Consider the following 12,333-nt stretch of genomic DNA (forward strand, 5'->3'; position numbering starts at 1 on the left):
AGGGATATCATTGCTGACATCTGATGGATCTTGGCTGAAAGCAGAGAATACCAGAAAGATGTTTTCCTGTGCTTTACTTTTTAAAAATTATTATTACTGTTTTTGTATAATTTAATAAACAAGTTTGTTTGTTTTTTTAAATTTTACTACTGCTTATGCTTGAATCTTTTGTTTCTGTTTCTGCCCCTCGGAGTCATTGTCCATCTTCTTTTTCCGGTTCCTGGTCTTCCGGTTGTGTGTCTCATAGTAACGCACGCCAACTTTCGGGGAATGCTGCTGCGGTTCTGCTGGTCTCAGTTCCTTAGACATAAGCATCCTGGGACCTTTCTTCGAATGCTCCTCTGCTCTCTGTGCTTTTCTCGTCTTCCCCTTCTTGGTAGATGCTTTATCGTCTACATCTTCTTGTTCTTTCGATTTTGCAAAGACCTTTTTCACTTAGCCCCTTGGATATTCTGATGGCTGAAAACTTCTTAGCTTTGGCTTTTTAAGAATTTCTGGTATTTAGCAATCTTATCATCCAGGGCTTTAAGAACTGTCCAAACGTTGTCGTTTTCCACATATTCTTCCTGAGACTCCTGGCAAGGCTCTTCTTCCGGGTCCCCTGGCTGCTCCTGCTGCTCCTCTTCTGAATAGCTCTTGAGCTCTTCAATATCTGACATCTCCAAAGGACCAGGTCATCCCCAGAAAATTGCAGCGCAATGTTGATTATGCCAAAATTCTGTCGGACCCATGCGTTTCCCAGTTAGTGTTGCAGTGCTGTTCCTGGCTGCTCGCTTCAAGGACAGAGCCTGGCTCCTCAACCATGGTTTCCGTGCACTCTTCTTCTGGGCGGTTCTGGGTCGATTCTGTGTCAACCTCCAAAGAGGCAGCAAAGGGTAGGAGCTGGGCAGGCCGCCGGGGCCTCTGCATTGGGTGGCTTGACAAAAAAAAAGGAATCCGACACCTCTGTCATTCCTTGAGGACCATCTTACCCTCAGTCTGCATGTCTGGTTCGCCACCCTGTAACAGCTTTCCAATTCGAAAAACTAGCTTCTCAAGAAAATCCTTGGTGTTCTCTCAAGAATCAGTCTTGTAGGTCTTGCTGATATATTATGGCTTTGCTTGTTCAAGCAGGGCACCGATGTAGTCTTCAGGAGTCTTAATTTTTTCGGCTCGAACAACTCCCTTCAACACAGTGTCTGTCTCCGTGTTCTCAGAGGGGTAAACCACACCTGGACAGTCAATTAGGAATATCCGCCTCATCAATGTGATGTACTGCCAGACCTTGGTTCACCTGCAATGGGGGCCACGTTGCAAACTTCTTGGAACGCAAAGTATTTATCACCGAATTCTTGCCAACGTTTGGATAGCCAATGAACCCGACACTGATCTGTTTCTTGTCCGTGTGTAACTTTCCAAACTGCCGTAAAAGCTGAATAAATGCTCCTTTGCATGGAAAGCAAGTGTTGGATAATCCTGGGAGAGGGCAGCCACCCAATGTTTTGTTGCCCAGATTGGAACAAGATCACAGTTATTGAACCAAAATGAGGTGTTTCCAGTTTTTTGGGTTTTTTTTTCCCCCTTTTTCAATTAAGTCTCAATGTGAGAGGAACGGGTACCCATTGGATCTCTAGCATCAAGAACTTGAACTACAACACCTGATGAATCTCACCCTGTATTCTTTTGGGTTGTCCCTTTTTACACCTCTTTTCTTGGGCTTTATTTCTCACAGCAGTGTCCTCAGTCACTAAGTCGTGGTCCTTGCCCTGGTCGTAGCTCTCAGTGCACTTCTCAGCTTTATCTATGAGAGAATAAATATCACTTGCAAATAAATTTGGTCGCTTCCTTTGAGACTTTGGGCCAAACGTACATGTTGAGAATGTGTACTTTTGAATTTTGAGGCCAGATTCAATCATGGAGAAGAGCCATTGGTAGCTTGTTTTGCTTCAGGAAACTTTGTATGGATCCTTCAAAACTGTATCCATTTCCTCTTAAAATTTATGTAATGATGACTGCTTATTCACACATGAGTTTCAAAACCACTTGCTATTCAGTTCCACTCTTGTCACTATGTCAGAAGCCACCATTGACTTGTACTGCAGGGGCTTAATCACTTTACCACTACTGTTTCTGTGCTCCTTTTGTTTGTATATGTTCAGGTGCTGGATTGTGGCCCAGTCTTTCCTGTTTTGGCCTCCTGCTCCCTGCACTTGATTGGGGTTAGTGCTGGCCTTGGAGGGGTTGATGGTGCTCCATCCTTTGTACTTTGGCTTCACCATCTTACCAGCGAAACCTTAGCCCAAGCTCAGTTTGAGCGCTGGGTCTGGCTTACATCTGGTAAACGAGATCCGAACTCCCCAGGCCCAGTAGAAGCAAACCTCGTGAACCAACTTAGACCATGTATAACAGAACTATGCCACTTCCTCCTGTGCTGTATTGACTACACAAAGGCTTTCAATTGTGTGGCTCATGACAAGCTATGGACAACATTGCGAAGTATGATTATTCCAGAACACTTCATTGTGCTCATGAGGAATCTGTACATGAACCAAGAAGCAGTTGTTCTAAGAGAACATGGGAACACTGAATGGTTTAACATTAAGAAAAGTGTGCGACAAGGTTGTATTCTTTCACCATATTTATTCAACCTGTATGCTGAGCAAATAATCTGAGAAGCTGGGTTATATGAAGAAAAATGTGGCATCAGAATTGGAGGAAGACTCATTAACAACCTGCGATATGCAGTTGCAAGCCATTGTTGTTGTTGTTGTTGTTAAGTGCCTTCGAGTCGGAGCAGACCCATAGCGACCCTGTACAGGGTTTCCGAGGGTGTAAATCCTTACGGGAGTAGAAAGCCTCATCTTTCTCCCGCAGAGCGGCTGGTAGTTTCAAACCACTGACCTTAAGGTTCGCAGCCCGATTCGTAACCACTACGCTACCAGAGCAGTTGCAAGCCATAGTGTTTTCAATAACCTCATATGCATGTGAATGCTGTATAGTGAATAAGGAAGACCGTAGAAGAATTGATGCTTTTGAGTTATGGAGCTGGAGGAGAATATTGAAAGTGCCATGGGCTGCCCATAGAACCAACAGATCTGTGTTGGAAGGAGCGCAGCCAGAGTGCACTTTGGAGACCAGGATGGCCAAACTTTATCTCTCATACTTCGGACATATTGTCAGTAGGGACCAGTCGCTGGAGAAGGATATCATGTTTGGTAAGGTGCAGGGTCAGAGATAAAGAAGAAGACCCCCAGCAAGATGAATTGGCAAAATGGCAGCATCAATGGGCGCAAACATGGCAGCAATTGTGAGGTTGGCCCAGGACCAGGAAGTATTTTGTTCTGTTATGCATATGTGCGCTATGAGTCGGTACTAACTCAATGGCACCTAACAACAAGAGTTTGCAGCAAAACTATTGTATAGTTCATATACAAACTAGATGGTGTCACCTGTTTTTACTTTTAGTAAATGTTTCAAAACCTATTGAAACTCTTTAATTGAAAGATTTTTAAAGACTTTAGAAAATCCTATTTCTAATCTTAAAATTAAAAAGTGTTGTAACTCTGAAGGTTTTTATAGATAACAAGAATATTTTTGACAGTTAAATCATATAATGTATGAAAATTCTCCCAATTCACAAGTTTATTTGAAACAGCAAATACCCTTTCACACTGTTCAAGTGATTTGCTTTATTTAGAATTTTATTTCAATAACATCTTTTAGGTAGCAGAGAGTTATGATTACTTAGAACTTGAACACTTTTGTTTCTTTTTTTTTTTAAATTATATGTAACTCATCTTTGACATTTCACGGTATAATACATGTATCTGTGTCATATACAAGATTGTCATGGTCATTCCACATAACTCTAAAGATACTACAATTTAAACATCTTGGTTTTGTATAACAAAATCAATGACACCTTATACCACATAAGCTATAGTACCTCACAGTAAGCTGAGAGTGAAAGAACATGTGAGTGTATTACTGTCAACACCTCCCTGTTGTAGAACACTCACACATCCTTGAAATCAGGACAAGCACATATATGAAGATCAGGCATAAGAAGAGTCGAAGCATTCAATTATATTTTAATTATTATGAATTTAAATATGCACTTGCTTTAAACTTTTAGCTAAATTATTATTGCTATATATATTTTTAAATTAAATAGACATCAACATAAGTGGAATTTATATAATCTTTTCCTTTCTCGCCTCAGTGGATCATCTTTCATACTCCCTAGAGATGCATTCCTTCTTTGAAGAATACAATTTCCTTTAGATTGGTTGAGTGATGAGGAATTTAATGTTTGATTTACCACACAGTTGATATACAAATATGCTTAATCAATCAACTCATTTTAATGTAAGCAATCATTTTCTGGGATCCCTAGTTAATACAAATTACTAACTTGTTCTACTGTTAATCAAAAGGATAGTGGTTCCAGCCCAGCCAGAATCCTCTCAGAAGAAGTGCCTGACATTTTACTATCAAGAGATGCAGCCACTAAATAGTCTAATGGAGTACAGTTCCACTATGACACCCATGGTGTTGCTGTGAGTCAGAATTGACTCAGTGACCACTGATTCATTGTTCATTAGTTGTTTTCTAAGTAAAATTATACTTTACATTCATTTCCCAGATAATATAAATAGCTGAAGAATCATTGAATTCAGTGCATTTGGCAATCATTTTTATGTTAAACTGTTTCGTTTTTTGTTTTTGTTTTTTTGCTGTATTTGTAACAGAAATGATTCTTATTTTTAAAAGTACAGTAATATGAGACATCAAAATAAAGGTGTTTTTGCAAATATTTTTCAAAACCAAATAATGAAAATCAAAGTAATTCATTTTTCCAAGCATCTTATGGAACATCTTTTTTCTATAAACACACTATTATAATCTGATATTTTGTGATTTCTGAATTTATTTTTCAACTTATATTAAATCCTGGTGTGGTGCTGTAGACTAAGGACTGGACCACAAGTTGGTCTGAAAGGCAAGGTCATCAGTTCCAACTCACCAACCACTCCTCCTTAAGCCCTATGAGTTGGAACCGACTTGATGGCAGTTTACAACAACAATATTAAGCTCTTGATAATAACCTCACGTGTAGTTGCAGATAATGTATTGTATAGGGAGAAAAGAAGTCTCTTAAAAATCCATCCTACAGAGTTTCTATTTCCTTAACTTACTCTTGTGGGTGGAGTTTACCTATCCAATCATCTAAGATGACCTCTTGAGGAGGAAACTCTGACTTCTTTGCCAGCTTCCTTGCACTAAGATGTTCACTATTCATAGTATACCACCTCATGATATAAGGTATTAACTTTTTATAATTCTACTATTTTAGAATACTTTGCTTCACAGTTTTTCTTATGCCATTATGAGCTACAGAAAGGAGATCACAAATCGTGCTAATGATTCCTTAAAAAAATACCAATTTCTCAAATTTTTCTACTATAGAGCAGCTTCCAATTTTCCACCCATCTGGCTCTAACACCTACACCAAACGAGTATCCAGTTTTATCTACAAAATATGCTATTTTATATTGCTCTTTTTTTATTTACAAAATAGCCATTGGATGAGGTGTTTAACTTACCTTGGTTAGTTACCAAGAGCCATGTTTGGTGTTGTCTCTGTATTCTATTGATTTTAAGAACTTCCACAGTTAATAACTAGCATAACCATTCAAAAAGAAACACTAATTAAACCTCTTCAAATTGACTACAGTTTCAGGAAATCTCTTGCCACATGTAATATTAAATCAGTCCTAAGTAGACACAAACACTAACAATATTATTTCTGTTTTATTAATAATTAGCCTATGGCTCTGTGTACTTTACTTTTCTCTTAAGGTTCTTTCTGATTGATTACACTGCATCTTAATTTCATGTTCTCCTACTGTCACTTAAGAGAAATCTCTGCCTTTGGATAGTTACATTTTAGTCCTTCGCCTAAGAATTAATGGACTAATAAATCTATAAATTCTTCCTCTACAAGAAAATGGATGACTTTAATGCACTGTAGTCCAGCTGATATAGACACAACCGAGTCTGACAGTGTTAGTGACATTAATAACTCTGAAATCACATAATCCCATGCCCCCAAAGGCAAATGGCTTTTTGTGTCCTCTGATCCTGATGGTTCTTTGGGCACATATCTTATCATGGAATGTGTGAAGACAGGGAAGCAAAAAATAGCCTGATCACATGTCAGCTTAGAATTTTAAGATGCTTCTCCCCTTATAATTGAAAAGCTGACTCTTCATTCCCTCTGTCCTATTTTATTTTTATCCATAACTCTTATCACTATGTGACATGATTATTATTGATTGATTTGTATCCATTCGTATTTATTTATTCATATAAACTTAAGGAGGATGGTCTTTATATGTGTTGTTAGCTATTCTACTTCCACTGTTTAATGTAGTTCTTGGCAAAGATGCAATGCTCAATTATTAATCATTATGTGAATTAATTAATAGCTTAGCATTCAAAATTAAGCTGTTTTACTCTCTAATCAATACCATCTAGGTTAGTTTTTGGTATAAGCATAAGTGTTTTATTTTTTTTTATTATTCCTTTGACAGCATTTAATTTTCTAATCAAATTTCTATTGTTTTTATTGAAATTCAATCCATATGCAAAATATTGTACAAATTGCTATATTAATACTTCTTTGATGTAAGCTGGTTCTGTATTATTTTCAGCCATAGTTTAATTTATAATACTTTTAGAAAGAAACTAAAATTCAAACTATTTCAAGCTTACTACTGATTTTTTACATGTAGCACTTATGACTAGCACCTTCATTGAGACATACGAAAACTGTTTTTTACTGTTAAGTCAATCTCAAAATGAATTTTAGCGTCAATTCTGTCTTTCATATTTTCAGAGACTTAGCTTAATAAAGAAATCTGATGTTTATTCTAGTTCCACCAGTCAATTGTCAAAATCTCTAAAGCTTATTTATGACACAAAAATAGACCAATCAAATATGTAGATAAAATATTTCATTTTTCTAATATGCTTCATTGTATTTAGATGGCTTGAAACAAATAGAAGACCTTCTGAAAATCCTCAGCAAATATAGAATCATGGACCCTGACCTTTCTCAGATATAGTTCTTCCTTAAATATAATACAACCTAAGAATCAAATTCACAGAGTACAGACTGAACAATTATTATTTGTATTTGACTCTTGATTCCTCTGCTTACTATATAGTTGAACCTGGGTGAGTTCTTTACTTCTCCAAGATTCAATTTCCCACATCAAATAGTGATATACCTGTCTCATGAGAACTTTGTAAATATTAAATGAAATATTCCCTGTCAATTGTTTAGTAGGATGCCTGACACATAATAATTGCTCAAAGATCTGTTAGGTATTATATGAGAAAGCTTCAAAAAGTTTATGAAAATGGAATTCAAAGATAAAAACAAACAAACTGTACTTCTCAATTTTGTTGTTGTCGTTAAGTGCCATCTAGTCAGTTCCGACCCACAGCGACCCTGAACAGGGTTTCCAAGGCTGTAAATCTTTACGGGAGCAGAAAGCCTTATCTTTCTCCCACGGAGCAGCTGGTGGTTTCAAACTGCTGACCTTGGGGTTCGCAGCCTGATTCGTAACCACTACACTACCAGAGTGAAGACATTTTGTAAGTAATGATGCCATTGCCATTCCTAAAGGACTTAGGGTCCTGGGACTTCAACCACGTTAATTCAGTCTCTGTTTTACATTGTTAACTGAAGAAAAAATGGACACCCTTTAAAGAATTTTTAAGATTATAAAACAAAAATAAGTTAGAGGGAGCCAAATCAGACTGTAAGGAGGAACCTGATGATTTTCCATGGAACCTCTTACAAAATTGCACTTGTAATAAAAAATGAGCAGAAAAGCACAGTCATAGTGGAAAAACACTCTGGTGAAGGTTGCCCAGGCATTTTTTCTGTTAAAGTTCTGGCTTTCTCAAAACATTATCATGATAAACAGATGTTTTTATTCTTTGACCTTCCAGAAAGTCAACAAGTAAAGTGACTTAAGCATCACAAAAAAAACTTCTTATGACCTTTGTTCTTGATGGTCCCTTTTTGCTTTGACTAAACCACTTCTTTCTCTTGTTGCTTTCATTGTGCTTTGTCTTCAGGATCACAATGTAAAACCGTGTTTCAGTTCCTCTTAAAATGTTTCAAAGAAGTGCTTCAGGATCTTGATCCCACTTGTGTAAAATTCTTTTTGAAAGCTCTGCTTTTGTCTGTAGCAGACTTGGGTACAACAGTTTTAGTATCCTTTAAGGAAATAAGTTTAACTTTTCAGTCAGTAGAGTGTAAGCTGAACCTGTTGAAATGTCTATGGTGTTGGCTTTTGTTTCTGCTGTTGATCATTGTTGTTGTTGTTGCTGTTAAGTACCTTCCAGTCAAATCTGACTCATAGCCACCCTGAGTCGAGTTTCCAAGGAGCAGCTGGTAAAGTTGAACCACTGACCTTGTGGTTCAAACTGACCCACAGAGCCACACCAGGACTCCAATGGTCCTCTTCAATTACAGCATGAACTGGATCAACTGCTTCCTCACTGTAGACTTCATCTTCAACATTGTCTCATCTCTTCTTAAAATGAGTTATCCATTTGTAAATTGATGATTTCTTGGGGGCATGGTCCTCATCGGTGTTTTATAAAACTTAAGTGATTTTGCTCTTCTTCCACCCAAAATTTAATATTAGTTTTTGCTTGAATTTTGCTCTCACAGGGATTCTTTTCAAGTTGATGTCTTCTCTGTCTTAGTGTCTCAAACTGGATCCTGTTCAGGCATGTTATAACAATTCAGTATGGATTTATTTTGGTGCAAAAAAATTGAAATCTCTGCATGCTTTGTTTATCATAACATGCATTTTCCGTGAACATTTTGAAGACTGCTCATATGTACCATCCTTCTGAATGCATAAGAATTCTTTCTATTTCAAAGTCCACTGTAGTTTCTTGTGCATATCAAAATATTTTCTTTTCTATATGGAATTTGTATATTCCTATTTTTCCCATATCCCCCTCTTAACAGGAAATCTTACTATTCATTTTGCTCAAGCACTTAGTACTGTATCTAGAACATGGAAGAAATTTAAATGTATTTTATATTGAATTAAACTAAAACAGAGCATACCTAATTATATAACTGCATTTAGATTATTTAAAAATGAGAACTAACGGCCTGACATACCTATTGGAAATTATTAAAATTACATCAAAGCTTTTAAAATAGTATTTTCATAAATAAAAATAATTTGACAAGTGTGAATTTTGTTTTTATTCTTTACTTCCAAAGTAGGTGTTATCTTGTGTTTGATGTTTTCAGATGTGTTACAATTCAGCTCCATAGAAGAGTAACCTGGTCTCTAAATATTCTTTCTAAGAATAAAGACCATATTTAAATTTGCATATGCAAATTCAATGCACAATGTTTCAGAACACAAAGACTGCCTAATAGACTGAAACAGTAGAACCAAATCTTTATTGAATCATTACGCTTCCTACTTTCATCTCCTATTCAGGTAATAAATTTTACTTTGATCTAGAAAGTACTAATCTTTCATGTATCACAGGAACAACTGGAACATATGAAGAATACCAATGTGCTTAATATTACTAACAAAATAGAAGTTAAAAAAAAAAAGTTTTGATCCTTGGTGTTTATTCCATTTAGTTTGGAATAACTTCTGAAAATACTTAATCTAGAAAAAATAGCAAATTTTTATTTTTCAATCTTTATAATTATTTTAATAATTTTGCTTATATACTTGTTTTCTGTCTAGATTTTCCTATTCAAAAGGTGAAAGGACTTCATATAGTCACAGACTCTACTTAATATCACGATGATGAAAATGCCATAGATATCATCAAAACATTCTGAACAGAAAACATGGTTTATATTTTTCTAGTTGAAATCACTGAGTTGGCACATAAGCATGGTACGTTAATGATTAAAAATGTAAACTACCTAGACATTACTTGGAAGTCTCATTCTAATGAAAGCAAAGCATCTGATAAATCTTTGACTTCCCTTACCTTGCTTTGACTTGCTGATAAATTCACTTCTCAGCAGGCTAAGGAGTCAAGAATGGAGACATGATATTTTCAACATAATTTTGCTAAATCCTACAAATCAAGGCACTCTGGTAGCATAGTGGTTATGAATCATACTGCTAATCTTAAGGTCAGCAGTTCAAAACTACCAGCTGTTCCACGGGAGAAAGATGAGGCTTTCTGCTCCCGTAATGATTTACAGCCTCAGAAACCCTGTACAGTGTCACTATGAGTTGGAACTAACTCCACGGCACATAACAACAACAATAACAAATCAAAGGAAATATTTAGCAAACAGTGCTGAACAGACAGCAACTATGGAGTCCTGTTGTTGTCAAGAGCTCCTGGTAGCATGGTGGTTAGGAATCGCTGCTAACCTCAAGGTCAGACGTTCAAAACTACCAACTGTTCCACAGGAGAAAGATGAGGCTTTCTGCTCTGATTCAGAAACGCTGTGCAGGGTCACTATGAGTCGGAACCTACTCCACGGTCCTAGTGTGGCACTGTGGATTAATGCGCCAGACTGCAAAGCCGTTTGAACTGCAAGGATGGCGATTCACGCTCACCAGCTGCTCCTTGGAAACCCTATACAGGGTCACTGTGGGTTGGAATTGACTCAACAGCACTTAACAACAACAAGACACATCTTAGTAGCTCTCTTAGTAGCCTTTAGCTTCCTCAATTATTTAATTTGTTTTGGATTGTAAGGGTCTGGACCTGGAGATCATTCTAAGTACCCGGTGGGGGACATTGAGACATTGTAAGAAGTAGGTATTTATCAACTGATATTCTAAGAACATAACAACAATGTATCTACATTGTTGAAAATCTGCTGCATGCCAGCTTTGTTGACATTTTCCCCATTATCTCTTGACTCTTTTTAATTCATAACCTACTCCACAACTTATGACCACTACTATTTCTGATCCTCATTGCTTCTAATAAAAACAACCAAATCGAAATTATTGTTGCTGTCATTAGGTACCATCAAGTCCACATCGACTCACGGTGACCCTATGCACAACAGAATGAAACACAGCGGGATCCTGTTTCAACGTCACAATCATAGCTAATCCTGAGCCCATTGCTGCTGCCACTGTGCCAATCCACCTCCTTGCAGGTCTTCCTCTTTTTTTGCCAACCCTCCTCTTTACCAAACATGATATCCTTATCCAAGAAAAGGGTCCCTCCTGACAGTATTTCCAAAGTATTACCATCCTGGCTTCCAAGAAGCATTCTGGCAGCTCTTCTTCCAATACATATTGGTTTGTCCTTTTAGCAGCCCAAGGTACTTTTAATATATTCCTCCAACATCATAACTCAGATGCATCAGCTCTTCCATGGTCTTCCTTATTCACTGTGCAACTTTCATATGCATATGAGGGTATTGAAAATACCATGGCTTGAATCAGGTACACCTTAATCCTCAAATTGATGCTTTTGATGCTTTCTGCATCATTCAATATTTTGCCCATAGAATATTTCAATAATGCAAGTCCAGGCTTGAATTTTTTTTCAGTTCCCACAGTTTGAGAAACACTGAGCATGTTCTTCCCTTATATTATTTAGCTCCAGGTTGTTGCACATTTTATTAGGATGTTTGACCTTGTTTTCTTCAGCTTCTCTTTAAAATTTTCTATCTAGCTGTTTTATCTCTTTATTTCTTCCATTTGCTCTGGCATCTCTATGTTGGAAAGTAAGTTCCAGAGTCTCTTCTGATATTCGTTTTGGTCTTTTCTTTCTTGTCTTCTTAATATCCTTTTGCTTTCTCCCTGTATGATGTTCTTGATGTCATCCTATAACTCTTCAGTCTTTAGTGTCTAATGCATCAAAGCTGTTCTTCAGATGATCTCTAAATTCAGGTGGGTTATGTTCCATGTCTTATTTTGGCTCTTGTGCATTTCTTTTAATTTTCTTCAGCTTCAGGCTGAATTTGCATATGAACAGTAGTTGATGGTGGTTCCTGGCCTTGTTTGGGCTAAGGATACGGAGTTTTTCCATCTTCTCTTTCCACAGATGTAGTCAATTTGATTTCAGTGTATTTGATATAATGAGGTTAATGTGTATAGTCATCTTTTATGTTGTTTTAAAAAGGTATATGCAATGAAGAAGTCATTGGTCTTGCAAAATTCTATCATGTGACCTACAGCATCATTTTTATCACCAAGGCCATATGTTTCAACTATTGATCCTTTCTGTTTGTTTCCAACATTGCATTTCAGTTTCCAGTAATTATCAGTACACCTTGATTGAATGTCTGATCAGCTTCAT

At 36.9% G+C, this 12,333-nt stretch overlaps 1 pseudogene; it reads right to left on the bottom strand.

The window, feature by feature from the left end:
* Positions 1 to 146: 146 nt before the first annotated feature.
* On the bottom strand, positions 147 to 2,258 carry LOC102817193 (annotated as a pseudogene).
* Between the last annotated feature and the right edge of the window lie 10,075 nt (positions 2,259 to 12,333).

The sequence above is a fragment of the Chrysochloris asiatica genome, unplaced genomic scaffold, assembly GCF_000296735.1.
Source record: "Chrysochloris asiatica unplaced genomic scaffold, ChrAsi1.0 scaffold00188, whole genome shotgun sequence".
Taxonomy (NCBI): Eukaryota; Metazoa; Chordata; class Mammalia; order Afrosoricida; family Chrysochloridae; genus Chrysochloris; species Chrysochloris asiatica.